Here is a 15707-nt window from a genome sequence, read left to right as displayed (position 1 = left end):
TAGTTTAGACTTTGAATTAAAACTAGGAGACCAGGTTTTATTAAAAAATGAAACTGGCCATAAGCTAGACTTTAAATATTCAGGACCATATATAGTAAAGAAGATAGAATCCAATAATAATATAACTATTTTAAATGCGAAAAATAAAACACAGACAGTTCATAAAGATAGATTAAAAATATTTATAGAATAGATTTTGTAGGATGGCCATTCATAAGAAAAAAAAAGGAAATAAAATAACAAAAATTTTCTTTTACCTTACTATAATGAAAATATAGGAATACAAATATACAATACATTTTATAATAAATAATAAGAAATAGTCGCATAAATTTTCAAAGTTTCAACTTCACTAAGTTTTCCAATATTTACTATATTAAACAAAAAAAAAAAAATAATAATAATAACAAAAAAAAAAAAAGAATTTTATTACTTTGCTAATTTTTATAAACATATATATATATACCTAACACAATAACTAACAAAATAACTCCATAGATTACGTTATTTTTCAAAAGGAGGGAAATGTAGTATGCTCATATATTGGGTACACACTGTACCGCTTATATCACTATAACATTGTAGCATTTGTTTATGTCCGAATATTCCCAGCACTTCAAGTGCAAAGCAATTCGACCCACACAACAATGTTATGCACATCCTAAATGCTGAGTCGGCATTTCTGCATGCGCGGCCGACCATTCGGTTACCATGTGAGCATAACACTCTCCCTCTCATGCGCGGCCGCTGCTTGCGCCGCCTAAATACACTTACGTATACATTAACATATATATTGAGATACATAAGCGTTGGCCGCGGCGCTGCTCGTGCAGCTATATGAATTGTAAGCTAAGCCAACAATAGTCTTAAGTGAGCATTCGAGAAATGAGTCCCGATCTAAACGGACGATATAATAAAGAACAATATATCTTATAACTTTACAGTACATTCTTTTCTTGTGGTTATAAAACAAAGTCTAACATACATACACCCAACTCTACAGTAGAAAAGAAAACCAAAGAAGGCCAAGGCATAGACTACAGGCAGCTGAAAGAGCACTCAGAACGAGATGCATACCCAGTACCTCGAATGGATCACATACTCAACCTGCTACGGGAGGCAAAATATATAAAATATATATATATATATAGATCTATAAAGTGGCTACTGGCAGATACACCGCTTTTACCGTACCAGGACGCGGGATGTTTCAATGGAAAGTATTGCCGTTTAGAAAGAATACAGCCCCGCCACTTTCCAAAGAGCCCACTACTTAGTCATCGATTCAGAAATGGAACCATTCGCATTCGCATACCTGGATGACATAGTGGTCATCGGACGAACGAAACGTGAACACCTGGAGAAACTGCAAAAGTGATGAGACGATTTCGCAAGGCAAGCCGAAGGATCAACACGGAGAAATGCTACTTCTTCAATGAATGCTAAAATAGCTTGGTCACTTAGTCAACGCAAGAAGCACACACACCAATCCGGAAAAAAAGGGCACGAAGCTTAAATGGAACAAGGAGACAAAGGAGGCAACCAAAAACTTGAAGAAAGCTATATCAGAAGCACCAGTCCTAAAGTGCCCTGACTTTGGCAAGACCTTTTTACTCCAGACGGACGCCAGTAACTGCGGATCAAGAGCAATTCTGACATAAGAGGCGAACAGGTCATCTCATACAAAATCGGCATCCAGAAAATATGGATGTACTGGAGGGATATCACTTCGTCGTCATCACAGAACAGCAAGCCAGATGGGCATTGGCAATGCAGACATACTCTTTAAAGGTACGTTACCGAAAAGGAAAGCTCTATGCCTGTTCAGAAGCAGGGACAGATTAAGCAGTAATGGAAGGAAAGCTATATAGACATCTACCGTCAAGGGCCGCGCACGAAGACTAGTAACCGTAGAAACTATGCGAGGCAAGGAAGCAATGGAAACAGGTTGTGAGAGAAAACCACAGCGATGCAACGGCATGTCATCTAGGGATAATAACTAAGCACCAGATAATGGTGTCAAACTACTGGCAAGGAATGCGCAGGGATATACAGCGGTACGTACGACGCTGCGAAGCATGCTTATGTTAAAAGACTTCACAATAACAGGCGGCGGGAAAAATGCTGACACAAATTGCAAAGGCAACTTGGGAAACCCTCTGCACAGCCTTCGTTGGCCCACTACTAATATCTAGCCACGGCAACAACATGCTACTGGTGGTCTTCGACCATTTCTCGGGTGGAATAAGCAGCCGTAAGAAAGAAACGACGGAAATCGTGATAAAGGTACTACGGGAGCCAATCCTAGCACGGTATGGAGCACCGAAACTTATCTCGGACAACACCTACCAGGTGGAATCACAACTTCAAAAAATAGCAGAAACAAGCACGTAGGCACATCGGAACATGGGAAAGGCAGCACAAAACCCGGCCAGTGCATATACCCTACGAAAGATGGACTGGAGGCCCAAGATAGGAGATCTCGTATGCGAACAACAAGACCCATTTCCCAAAGCGGCTATTGGGTTCGCAGCCAAGCTAGCACCAAGATACGAAGTCCCAGGTCATTCGTTCCAGGATGGACAACAAATTAAAAATCTGACTCGCAAAGTACAGGGAGCGCCTAGGGCACTTGAGGCTGTGGACTTGGCAGGCCCAACAGGAGTAAGGACCGACCAGGGCAGCACCAGTCGGAAGACAGGCACCAGCCCGAAAAGGCATATCATCAAACACCCCGACGACGACACAGCAGACACATGGCAACGAAGAAGGACAACTGAACAAAGAACGATTAGTACAAGGAAAAAATAGCCCAAACCACCGATCAATATTCCCCAAACCAATGACAACAACCGGGACAAAGACAAACTGGGTGACCCCAAGACGCCTCTCCACACTATAGTATCCTTGCGTGAAACCGATAGACTTTTCGGAGAATACAGACAAGGAGTGGGAGCCGAAGCAACCGGCATCTCAGTAAGTTCCTCCCAGAAGTCACTTTTCCAGTTCCCGACTACAGGCAGCTGAACGAGCACTCAGAACGAGATGCATACCCAATACCTCGAATGGATCACATGCTCAACCAGCTACGGGAGGCAAAATATATAAGCACACTGATCTATAAAGTGGCTACTGGCAGAGACCGATGGAGGAAAATAGTAAACTGTACACCGCTTTTACCGTACCAGGACGCGGGCTGTTTCAATGGAAAGTAATGCCGTTTAGATAAAATACAGCCCCCGGCCCTTTCCAAAGAACCCTCTACTTAGTCATCGAACCAGAGATGGAACCATTCGCATTCGCATACCTGGATGACATAGTGGTCAACGGACGAACGAAACGTGAACACCTGAAGAAACTGCAAGAAGTGATGAGGCGATTTCGCAAACCTAAGGATCAACACGGAGAAATGCTACTTCTTCAAAGTATGCTAAAATAGCTTAGTCACTTAGTCAACGCAAGAGGCATACACACAATATGCCAATCCCACAGGCGACGAAGCAAGTACATATGTTCCTGGGGGTAGCCTCATCGTACAGAAGGTTCCTTCCTAACTTCACAGAACTGGCGCTACCGCTATACAACCTGGTCAAGAAGGGTACGAAGTTTAAATGGAACAAGGGGACAGAGGAGGCAACCAAAAACTTGAAGAAAGCTCTATCAGAAGCACCAGTCCTCAAGTGTCCTTACTTTGGCAAGACCTTTATACTCCAGAAGGACGTCAGTAACTGCGGTCATCTCATACAAACACGCATCAAAAAAAAAGAGGATTTACTAGAGGCATATTACTTCGTCGTCAACGCTAAAAGACTGCACAATAACAGGCGGCGAGAAAAATGCTTATACAAATAGCAAAGGCACCTTGGGAAACCCTCTGCATAGACTTCGTTGTCCCACTACCGATATCTAGCCACGGAAACAACATGCTACTGGTGGTCTTCGACAAGTTCTCGAAATGGGTAGAACTAGCAGACGTCAGAAAGAAACGACGGAAATCGTGATAAACACGGTATGGAGCACCGATAAAACTTATCTCGGACAACGCCTACCAGAAAGCCTGTCCAACGAAACCACACCCGGGTCCGGAATAGTGGAGGAGACTATGGAATCTAGACTTCAAAAAATAGTAGAGACCAGCAAGTTGGCACATCGGAACATGGAAAATGCAGCACAGGTCATCCGTTACAGGATCGACAACAAATTAAAAAACTGACTCGCAAAGGACAGAGAGCGCCTGGAGCGCTTGAACCAGCATCGGCGTCGGGTAATTACACTCGAGGCTGTGGACTTGGCAGGCCCAGCAGGAGTACGGACCGACCCGCACCAGTCGGGATACAGGCACCAGCCCGAGAAGGAATATCATCAAACACCCCGACGACGACACAGCAGACACATGGCAACGAAGAAGGCCAACGGAGAAAAGAACGACGAGTACAAGGAAAAAATAGCCCAAGCCACCAATCAATATCCCCCAAACCAATGACAACAACCGGGACAAAGCGCCACCAACTTGATTTCTAGCGCCCAAAGACAAATTGGGTGACCCCAAGACGCCTCTCCACACTAGAGTATCCTTGCGTAAAACCGATAGACTTTTCGCAGAATACAGACGAGGAGTGGGAGCCGAAGCAACCGGAATCTCAGTTCCCGACCCGGAAACTATACGGAATAAACGGCAGGTCGGAACTAACGATGCCCAGCAGGTCGAAGCTTACGATGCCCTACACTCCCACATCCCACGAGAAAACCAATTAGATCGTTTCTCCCAACGACCCAGAGCCCTACGTCCCCGACGTACTCGAACGACGATATAGTGCCAAACCGGCCATTCCACAGCACCAACACGCGGAGCAAGCAATGCGCAACCGACCATCCCACAATACCAACACGAAGGAGCTAGCGCTGCGCAATCGGTCACCCCACAGCGCCAACACGACAGAGCAAGCAGTGAGCAACCGACCATTCCGCAGCGCTTATGTAACTAAGCAAGCAGTTACACATCTCGGTCTTTCCGTAGCACCGACGCGACAAACAGTACTTAGGCACCTAAAAATCGACATTATACTTTTGTTTTATCCAACCGTAGAAAATATAAGTATATTGCGTTCTTTCTCTGTGTCATTATTGGGGAAAGAAAGGTAAACCGATCTATAGAGAAAATAAATTTCTGTCTCGAACCCTGGCCACTGCGAGCTATACCGCCTACCGAAACAGGGTCGTTACAATGGCGCCCGAGCAAATGAAAGACAATTGACAGTAACCTCGAATAAGAACACCAAAGTCCGTTTACCCTCTTCCTCAACACAACACAAAATAAACTCAATGGCAGACAATTTAACTCGAGGCTGAATAAGCAACACCAATAAAGCCCAACTGGAAGCCTATCTGATAGAATTTAAAATCAAGCCAGACGTACTGTGCGAGGACTTGCGGAGGCAGATGTCGGAGTTCATAAAGAACGGCAACCACAGCGAGGGAACTATCAAACGCCTTCCATTCTTCTTCTACCCTACCGTAAAAATAAACCAGTACCCAAACCCACAAGGATCGACGGGAATAAAGTGAACAGAATGGGAGTAATACGAAGTTGGGGAGAAGAATACGAAGGCACTGGCGACTTGGCAGAGTTCATAAGCAGAACGAAGGAATAAGCTGAGGCTTACGGGATAGAACTCGATCACGCAGCGTGACCCATGGTATTATTACTCAGAGGCTGTGCCTTGGACTGGTGGAACACCCACCCAACCCCAATGCATTCATGGAGTATTTTCAGAAAAGAAATCCTGGAGTACTACAGACCAGCGAACCACGAGGAAAAAGCAATGGAAGGGTGACGACGAGCCAGCGAAGCAATATACGCGCGAACTCCGCAAAATCATGAGATTCACTACGTTTACAGAAGAGAAAAAACTGGAGTGGGTCTACCGAAAAAAACGAGTAGAGTTCAAACGGTATGCTAAACGTGGAGAATATCGAACACTAGCGAAATATCTCCGATTAGCCGAGGAATTCGAGGCCCTCCAATCACAGGAACACACAAGACAGCAAAAAACACAACAAGCGGAAACGCACTGGGGTCACCAGCAACCACCTTTAATTTACTGCAGACACGCGGACAAGATGAAACACGTACGATTTACTGCTGTAACCGGAATGAAACGACGGGAAACGACAGAGGCCCATGGGATCAGAACGGGCACCCAGGGAACACACCACTCCCGCAACGCAAATATCATTCAATAGCCGTCGCACAAGTCAATATAGGCAACACAGGAGCTCGCGGTGCCATTGACACTGGAGCCACACGGAGTTTCATCTGCAGAGAACTAGCCAACAGAATATCCAGACACGGGAAAAGAAAGCGAGTAACCGAAGCCAATAGACTAGCAGACGGAACAAACAGGACAGTCATAGGGGAACTGGAAGTAACAATACAGCTTGGGAACAAAACAAGCACAACGACACTGCTAGTCCTCGACGAGGTAATCGGAGACCTGCTACTGGGAGTAGATATCTTTGAACAGTGTAACTCCACATTAGAATGCGGAGGCATCACAGCAATAATCAAACAGAAAAAGAGAAACCAACGCACGAATAAAAAGCAGAAGAGACATGGCATCGGATCACTAGCAACAGGCGATTTAACAGAGGCATAGGTTCAAGAAACCCTCAAAAGGGAATTGGAGAATAGACTTTTCGGATAATACAGACGAGGAGTGGAAGCCGAAGCAACCGGCATCTCAGTAAGTTCCTCCCAGAAGTCACTTTTCCGGCTCCCGAACCGGAAGCTATACGGAATAAACGGCAGGTCGAAACTAACGATGCCCGGCAGGTCGTAGCTGACGATGCCCTACACTCCCACATCCCACTAGAAAACCAAGTAGATCGTTTCTCCCAACGACCCAGAACACTACGTCCCCGACGTACTCGAACGACAATATAGTGACAAAGCGGCCATTCCACAGCACCAACACGCGGAGCAAGCAATGCGCAACCGACCATCCCACAGCATTGAGCAACCGACCATTCCGCAGCGCTTATGTAACTAAGCAAGCAGTTACACATTTCGGTCTTTCCGTAGCACCGACGCGACAAACAGTACTTAGCTATGCACTTCCGCAGCGCCGACGTCTCAGAGGCACCTAAAAATCGACATTATACTTTTGTTTTATCCAACCGTTGAAAATACAAGTTTATTGCTTTCCTTCTTTGTGTCATTATTGGGGAAAGGAAGGTAAACCGATCTATAGGGAAAATAAATTTCTGTCTCGAACCCCGGCCACGGCGAGCTATACCGCCTACCGAAACAGGGTCGTTACAATGGCGCCCGAGCAAATGAAAGACAATTGACAGTAACCTCGAATAAGAACACCAAAGATCGTTAACCCTCTTCCTCAACACAACACAAAATAAACACAATGGCAAACAATTTAACTCGAGGCTGAATAAGCAACACCAATAAAGCCCAACTGGAAGCCTATCTGATAGAATTTAAAATCAAGCCAGACGTACTGTGCGAGGACTTGCGGAGGCAGATGTCGGAGTTCATAAAGAACGGCAACCACAGCGAGGGAACTATCAAACGCCTTCCATTCTTCTTCTACCCTACCGTAAAAATAAACCAGTACCCAAACCCACAAGGATCGACGGGAATAAAGAGACCACAATGGGAGTAATACGAAGTTGGGGAGAAGAATACGAAGGCACTGGCGACTTGGCAGAGTTCATAAGCAGAACGGAGGAATTATCCCAGGCTTACTGGATAGAACTCGATCACGCAGCGGGAGCCATGCTATTATTACTCAGAGGCTGTGCCTTGGACTGGTGGAACACCCACCCAACCCCAATGCATTCATGGAGTACTTTCAGAAAAAATATCCTGGAGTACTACAGACCAGCGGACCACGAGGAAAAAGCAATGGAAAGCATCACACGTAGGCACCAGGGTAAGAATGAGCCAGCGAAGCAATATACACGCGAACTCCGCAAAATCATGAGATTTACTACGCTTACAGAAGAGAAAAAACTGGAATGGGTCTACCGAAAAAAACGAGTAGAGTTCAAACGGTATGCTAAACGTGGAGAATGTCGAACACTAGCGAAATATCTCCGAATAGCCGAGGAATTCGAGGCCCTCCAATCACAGGAACAAACAACACAGCAAAAAAACACAACAAGCGGAAACGCACTGGGGTCACCAGCAACCACCTGGAATTTACTGGAGACACGCGGACAAGATGGAACACGTACGATTTTCTGCTGTAACCGGAATGAAACGACGGGAAACGACAGAGGCCCATAGGATAAGAACGGGCACCCAAGGCACACACCACTCCCGCAACACAAATATCATTCAATAGCCGACGCTTGCTCGCACGAGTCAATATAGGCAACACAGGAGCTCGCGGTGCCATTGACACTGGAGTCACACGGAGTTTCATCTGCAGAAAACTAGCCAACAGAATATCCAGACACGGAAAAAGAAAGCGAGTAACCGAAGCCAATAGACTAGCAGACGGAACAAACCCGACAGTCACAGAGGTACTGGAAGTACCAATACAGCTTGGGAACCAAACAAGCACAACGACACTGCTAGTCCTCGACGAGGTAAGCGGATCACTAGCAACAGGCGATTTAACAGAGGCATAGGTCCAAGAAACCCTCAAAAGGGAATTGGAGATGATGGGCCAAATCCAGGAAGTACGTCACAATCTTTATGAAGCATGACCACCCAATCAAACAGATTCGAGATGCCCTCGAAACCCGACAACGCAATCAATCATAGATAAATAAGTGGACGAACTCTTGGCACAAGACCTCATAGCACCCCCGCATTCCGCTTACAGCTCGTAGAAAAGAAAACCAAGGAATTGAGACTATGCATAGACTACAGGCAGCTGAACGAGCACTCAGAGCGAGATGCATACCCAGTACCTCGAATTGATCATATACTCAATCAGCTAAGGAAGCCAAAATATATAAGCACACTAGATCTATAAAGTGGCTACTGGCAGATACCGATGGACGAAAATAGTAAACAGTATACCGCTTTTGCCGTACCAGGATGCGGGCTGTTTCAATGGAAAGTATTGCCCCTTTCCAGAGAGCCCTCTACTTAGTCATCGGACCAGAGATGGAACCATTCGCATTCGCATACCTGGATGACATAGTGGAGAAACTGCAAGAAGTGATGAGACGATTTCGCAAGGCAAACCTAAGGATCAACACGGAGAAATGCTACTTCTTCAATGAATGCTAAAATAGCTTGGTCACTTAGTCAACGCAAGAAGCACACACACCAATCCGGAAAAAAAGCCGCAGTTCTCAACATGCCAAGCCCACAGACGACGAAGCAAGTACGCAGCTTCCTGGGGGTAGTCTCATGGAACATGAGGTGCGTTCCTAACTTCACAGAACTGGCGCAACCGATTTACAACCTGGTCAAGCAGGGTACGAAGCTTAAATGGAACAAGAAGACAAAGTAGGCAACCAAAAACTTGAAGAAAGCTCTATCAGAAGCACCAGTCCTAAAGTGCCCAGACTTTAGCAAGACCTTTGTACTCCAGACGGACGCCAGTAACTGCGGATCGGGAGCAATTCTGACGCAAGAGGCGTCATCTCATACGAACACGGCATCCAGAAAATGAGGATGTACTGGAGGGATATCACTTCGTCGTCATCACTGACAACCAAGCAAGATGGGCATTGGCAATGCAGATATACTCTTTAGAGGTACGCTACCGAAAAGGAAAGCTCAATGTCTGTCCAGAAGCATGGACAGATTACGCAGTAATGGAAGGAAAGCTATATAGACATCTACCGTCATGGTCCGCAGACGAAGACACGCAACCGTGGAAACTATGCGAGGCACAGAACCAATGGGAACAGGTTGTGAGAAAAAACCACAGCGATGCAACGGCATGTCATTTAGGGATAATAACTAAGCACCAGAAAATGGTGTCAAACTACTGGCAAGGAATGCGCAGGGATATACAGCGGTACGTACGACCATGCGAAACATGCTTACGTTAAAAGACTTCACAATAACAGGCGGCGGGAAAAATGCTGACACAAATTGCAAAGGCACCTTGGGAAACCCTCTGCATAGCCTTCGTTGGCCCACTACCAATATCTAGCCACGGCAACAACATGCTACTGGTGGTCTTCGACAATTTCTCGAAATGGGTGGAACTAGCAGCCGTCAGAAAGAAACGACGGAAATCGTGATAAAGGTATTACGAGAGCCAATCCTAACACGGTATGGAGCACCGAAACTTATCTCGGACAACACCTACCAGGTGGAATCACAACTTAAAAAAATAGCAGAAACAAGCACGTTGGCACATCGGAACATGGGAAAGGTAGCACAAAACCCGGCCAGTGCATATACCCTACGAAAGATGGACTGGAGGCCCAAGATAGGAGATCTCGTATGCTAACAACAAGACCCATTTCCCAAAGCGGCTATTGGGTTCGCAGCCAAGCTAGCACCAAAATACGAAGTCCCAGGTCATCCGTTCCAGGATGGACAACAAATTAAAAATCTGACTCGCAAAGTACAGGGAGCGCCTGGAGCGCTAGAACCGGCAGCGGCGTCGGGTAATTACACTCGAGGCTGTGGACTTGGCAGGCCCAGCAGGAGTAAGGACCGACCAGGGCAGCACCAGTCGGGATACAGGCACCAGCCCGAGAAGGCATATCATCAAACACCCCGACGACGACACAGCAGACACATGGCAACGGAAAAGGACAACAGAACAAAAAACGACGAGTACAAGGAAAAAATAGCCCAAACCACCGATCAATATCCCCCCAACCAAGGACAACAACCGGGACAATGCGCCACCAACTCGATTTTCAGCGCCCAAAGACAAATTGGGTGACCCCAAGACGCCTCTTCACACTAGAGTAACCTTGCGTGAAACCGATAGACTTTTCGCAGAATACAGACGAGGAGTGGGAGCCGAAGCAACCGGCATCTCAGCAAGTTCCTCCCAGAAGTCACTTTTCCAGTTCCCGACCCGGAAACTATACGAAATAAACGGCAGGTCGGAACTAACGATGCCCAGCAGGTCGAAGCTTACGATGCCCTACATTCCCACATCTCACTAGAAACCCAAGTAGATCGGTTCTGCCAACGACCCAGAACACTAAGTCCCCGACGTACTCGAACGACGATGAAGTGCCAAACCGGCCATTCCACAGCACCAACACGCGGAGCAAGCTATGCGCAACCGACCATCCCACAATACCAACACGAAGGAGCTAGCGCTGCGCAATCGGTCACCCCATAGCGCCAACACGACGGAGCAAGCAGTTACACATCTCGATCTTTCCGTAGCACCGACGCGACAAACAGTACTCAGCTATGCACTTCCGCAGCGCCGACGTCTCAGAGGCACCTAAGAATCGACATTATACTTTTGTTTTATCCAACCGTAGAAAATATAAGTATACTGCGTTCTTTCTCTGTGTCATTATTAGGGAAAGGAACCGATCTATAGGGAAAATAAATTTCTGTCTCGAAACAGGGTCGTTACAATGGCGCCCGAGCAAATGAAAGACAATTGACAGTAACCTCGAATAAGAACACCAAAGTCCGTTTACCCTCTTCCTCAACACAACACAAAATAAACAAAATGGCAGACAATTTAACTCGAGGCTGGATAAGCAACACCAATAAAGCCCAACTGCAAGCCTATCTGATAGAATTCAAAATCAAGCCAGACGTACTGTGCGAGAATTTGCGGAGGCAGATGTCGGAGTTCATAAAGAACGGCAACCACAGCAATGGAACTATCAAGCGCTTTCCATTCTTCTTCTACCCTACCGAAAAAAAAACCAGTACCCAAACCCACAAGGATCGACGGGAAAAAAGTGACCACAGTGGGAGTAATACGAAGTTGGGGAGAAGATTACGAAGGCACTGGCGACTTGGCAGAGTTCATAAGCAGACCGGAGGAATTAGCCGAGGCTTACGGGTTAGAACTCGATCACGCAGCGGGAGCCATGGTTTTATTACTCAGAGGCTGTGCCTTGGACTGGTGGAACACCCACCCAACCCCAATGCCATCAATTTACTTTCAGAAAAGAAATCCTGGAGTACTACAGACCAGCGGACCACAAGTGGCTGCTGGCAGATACCGATGGAGGAAAATAGTAAGCTGTACACCGCTTTTACCGTACCAGGACGCGGGCTGTTTCAATGGTAAGTAATGCCGTTTAGATAGAATACAGCCGCCGGCCCTTTCCAAAGAGCCCTCTACTTACTCATAGGACCAGAGATGGAACCATTCGCATTCGCATACCTGGATGACATAGTGGTCATCGGACGAACGAAACGTTAACACCTGGGGAAACTGCAAGAAGTGATGAGGCGATTACGAAAGGCAAACCTAAGGATCAACACGGAGAAATGCTACTTCTTCAAAGTATGCTAAAATAGCTTGGTCACTTACTCAACGCAAGAGGCACACACACCGATCCGGAAAAAATTGCCGCAATCCTCAACATGCCAAGCCCACAGACGAAGAAGCAAGTACACAGCTTCCTGGGGGTAGCCTCATGGTACAGGAGGTTCGTTGCTAACTTCACAGAACTGGCGCTACCGCTATACAACCTGGTCAAGAAGGGTACGAAGTTTAAATGGAACAAGGAGACAGACAACCAAAAACTTGAAGAAAGCTCTATCAGAAGCACCAGTCCTCAAGTGCCCTTACTTTGGCAAGACCTTTTTACTCCAGACGGACGTCAGTAACTGCGGTCATCTTATACGAACACGGCAATTGAGGATTTACTAGAGGGATTTTACTTCGTCGTCAACGCTAAAACAATAACAGGCGGCGAGATAAATGCTTATACAAATAGCAAAGGCACCTTGGAAAACCCTCTGCATAGACTTCGTTGTCCCACTACCGATATCTAGCCACGGAAACAACATGCTACTGGTGGTCTTCGACAAGTTCTCGAAATGGGTAGAACTAGCAGACGTCAGAAAGAAACGACGGAAATCGTGATAAACACGGCATGGAGCACCGATAAAACTTATCTCGGACAACGCCTACCAGAAAGCCTGTCCAACGAAACCACACCACAGACTATGGAATCTAGACTTCAAAAAATAGTAGAGACCAGCAAGTTGGCACATCGGAACATGGGAAATGCAGCACAGGTCATCCGTTACAGGATCGACAACAAATTAAACAAGAAAGAAAGCAAACTTCGGCAAGCCGAAGTTCATATACCCTTGCAGCTATCGCAAGAATTAAATATTTTTGAAAACATTAAAATTATGATTTACTTGCGTATATGTTTAAAAACATTGAAGCTATGACGATTTGCAGCTTAATTATTTGATTGTTATTTTATATATTTTTAATATTTGTATGGGAGCTATATGATATAGTCGTCCGATTTTGATGAAATTTAAACCATAATTCTGAAATATTTAACCATTGCTATATGTCGAAGAACTAAACAAAAAATTAAAAAACAGCAAAGTTATAATTTTTTTTAATTATTTTTCTGATTGTTCCTATGGGAGCTATATGCTATAGTCGTCCGATTTTGACGAAATTTTAACCATAATTCTGAAATATTTAACCATTGCTTTATGTCGAAGAACAAAACAAAAAATTAAAAAACAGCAAAGTTATAATTTTTTTTCAATTATTTTTCCGATTGTTCCTATGGGAGCTATATGCTATAGTCGTCCGATTTTGATGAAATTTAAACCATAATTCTGAAATATTTAACCATTGCTATATGTCGAAGAACTAAACAAAAAATTAAAAAACAGCAAAGTTATAATTTTTTTTCAATTATTTTTCCGATTGTTCCTATATGCTATAGTCGTCCGATCCGGCTCGTTCCGACTTATATACTACCTGCAATAGAAAGACAACTTTTGGGAAAGTTTCATGCAGATAGCTTTAAAACTGAGAGACTAGTTTGCATATAAACGGACGGACAGACGGACAGACAGACGGACAGACGGACGGACAGACGGACATGGCTAGAGTGACTCTACTAGTGATGCTGATCAAGAATATATATACTTTATAGGGTCGGAAACGTCTCCTTCACCGCGTTGCAAACTTCTGACTGAAATTATAATACCCTCTGCAAGGGTATAAAAACTGACTCGCAAAGGACAGGGAGCGCCTGGAGCGCTTGAACCAGCAGCGGCGTCGGATAATTACACTTGAGGCTGTGGACTTGGCAGGCCCAGCAGAAGTAAGGACCGACCAGGGCAGCACCAGTCGGGATACAGGCACCAGCCCGAGAAGGAATATCATCAAACACCCCAACGACGACACAGCAGACACATGGCAACGAAGAAGGCCAACGGAAAAAAGAACGACGAGTACAAGGAAAAAATAGCCCAAACCACCAATCAATATCCCCCAAACCAATGACAACAACCGGGACAAAGCGCCACCAACTTGATTTCTAGCGCCCAAAGACAAATTGGGTGACCCCAAGACGCCTCTCCACACTAGAGTATCCTTGCGTAAAACCGATAGACTTTTCCCAGAATACAGACGAGGAGTGGGAGCCGAAGCAACCGGAATCTCAGTTCCCGACCCGGAAACTATACGGAATAAACGGCAGGTCGGAACTAACGATGCCCAGCAGGTCGAAGCTTACGATGCCCTACAATCCCACATCCCACTAGAAAACCAATTAGATCGTTTCTCCCAACGACCCAGAACCCTACGTCCCCGACGTACTCGAACGACGATATAGTGCCAAACCGGCCATTCCACAGCACCAACACGCGGAGCAAGCAATGCGCAACCGACCATCCCACAATACCAACACGAAGGAGCTAGCGCTGCGCAATCGGTCACCCCACAGCGCCAACACGACAGAGCAAGCAGTGAGCAACCGACCATTCCGCAGCGCTTATGTAACTAAGCAAGCAGTTACACATCTCGGTCTTTCCGTAGCACCGACGCGACAAACAGTACTTAGCTATGCACTTCCGCAGCGCCGACGTCTCAGAGGCACCTAAAAATATAAGTATATTGCGTTCTTTCTCTGTGTCATTATTGGGGAACGGAAGGTAAACCGATCTATAGGGAAAATAAATTTCTGTCTCGAACCCCGGCCATGGCGAGCTATACCGCCTACCGAAACAGGGTCGTTACAATGGCGCCCGAGCAAATGAAAGACAATTGACAGTAACCTCGAATAGGAACACCAAAGTTCGTTTACCCTCTTCCTCAACACAACACAAAATAAACTCAATGGCAGACAATTTAACTCGAGGCTGGATAAGCAACACCAATAAAGCCCAACTGGAAGCCTATCTGATAGAATTTAAAATCAAGCCAGACGTACTGTGCGAGGATTTGCGGAGGCAGATGTCGGAGTTCATAAAGAACGGCAACCACAGCGAGGGAACTATCAAACGCCTTCCATTCTTCTTCTACCCTACCGTAAAAATAAACCAGTACCCAAACCCACAAGGATCGACGGGAATAAAGTGAACAGAATGGGAGTAATACGAAGTTGGGGAGAAGAATACGAAGGCACTGGCGACTTGGCAGAGTTCATAAGCAGAACGAAGGAATAAGCTGAGGCTTACGGGATAGAACTCGATCACGCAGCGTGACCCATGGTATTATTACTCAGAGGCTGTGCCTTGGACTGGTGGAACACCCACCCAACCCCAATGCATTCATGGAGTATTTTCAGAAAAG

The sequence above is a fragment of the Drosophila elegans genome, unplaced genomic scaffold (assembly GCF_018152505.1).
Source record: "Drosophila elegans isolate 14027-0461.03 unplaced genomic scaffold, ASM1815250v1 contig_153, whole genome shotgun sequence".
Taxonomy (NCBI): Eukaryota; Metazoa; Arthropoda; class Insecta; order Diptera; family Drosophilidae; genus Drosophila; species Drosophila elegans.
The sequence above is the reverse complement of the archived record's forward strand: the minus strand, read 5'-3'. Positions refer to the sequence as shown.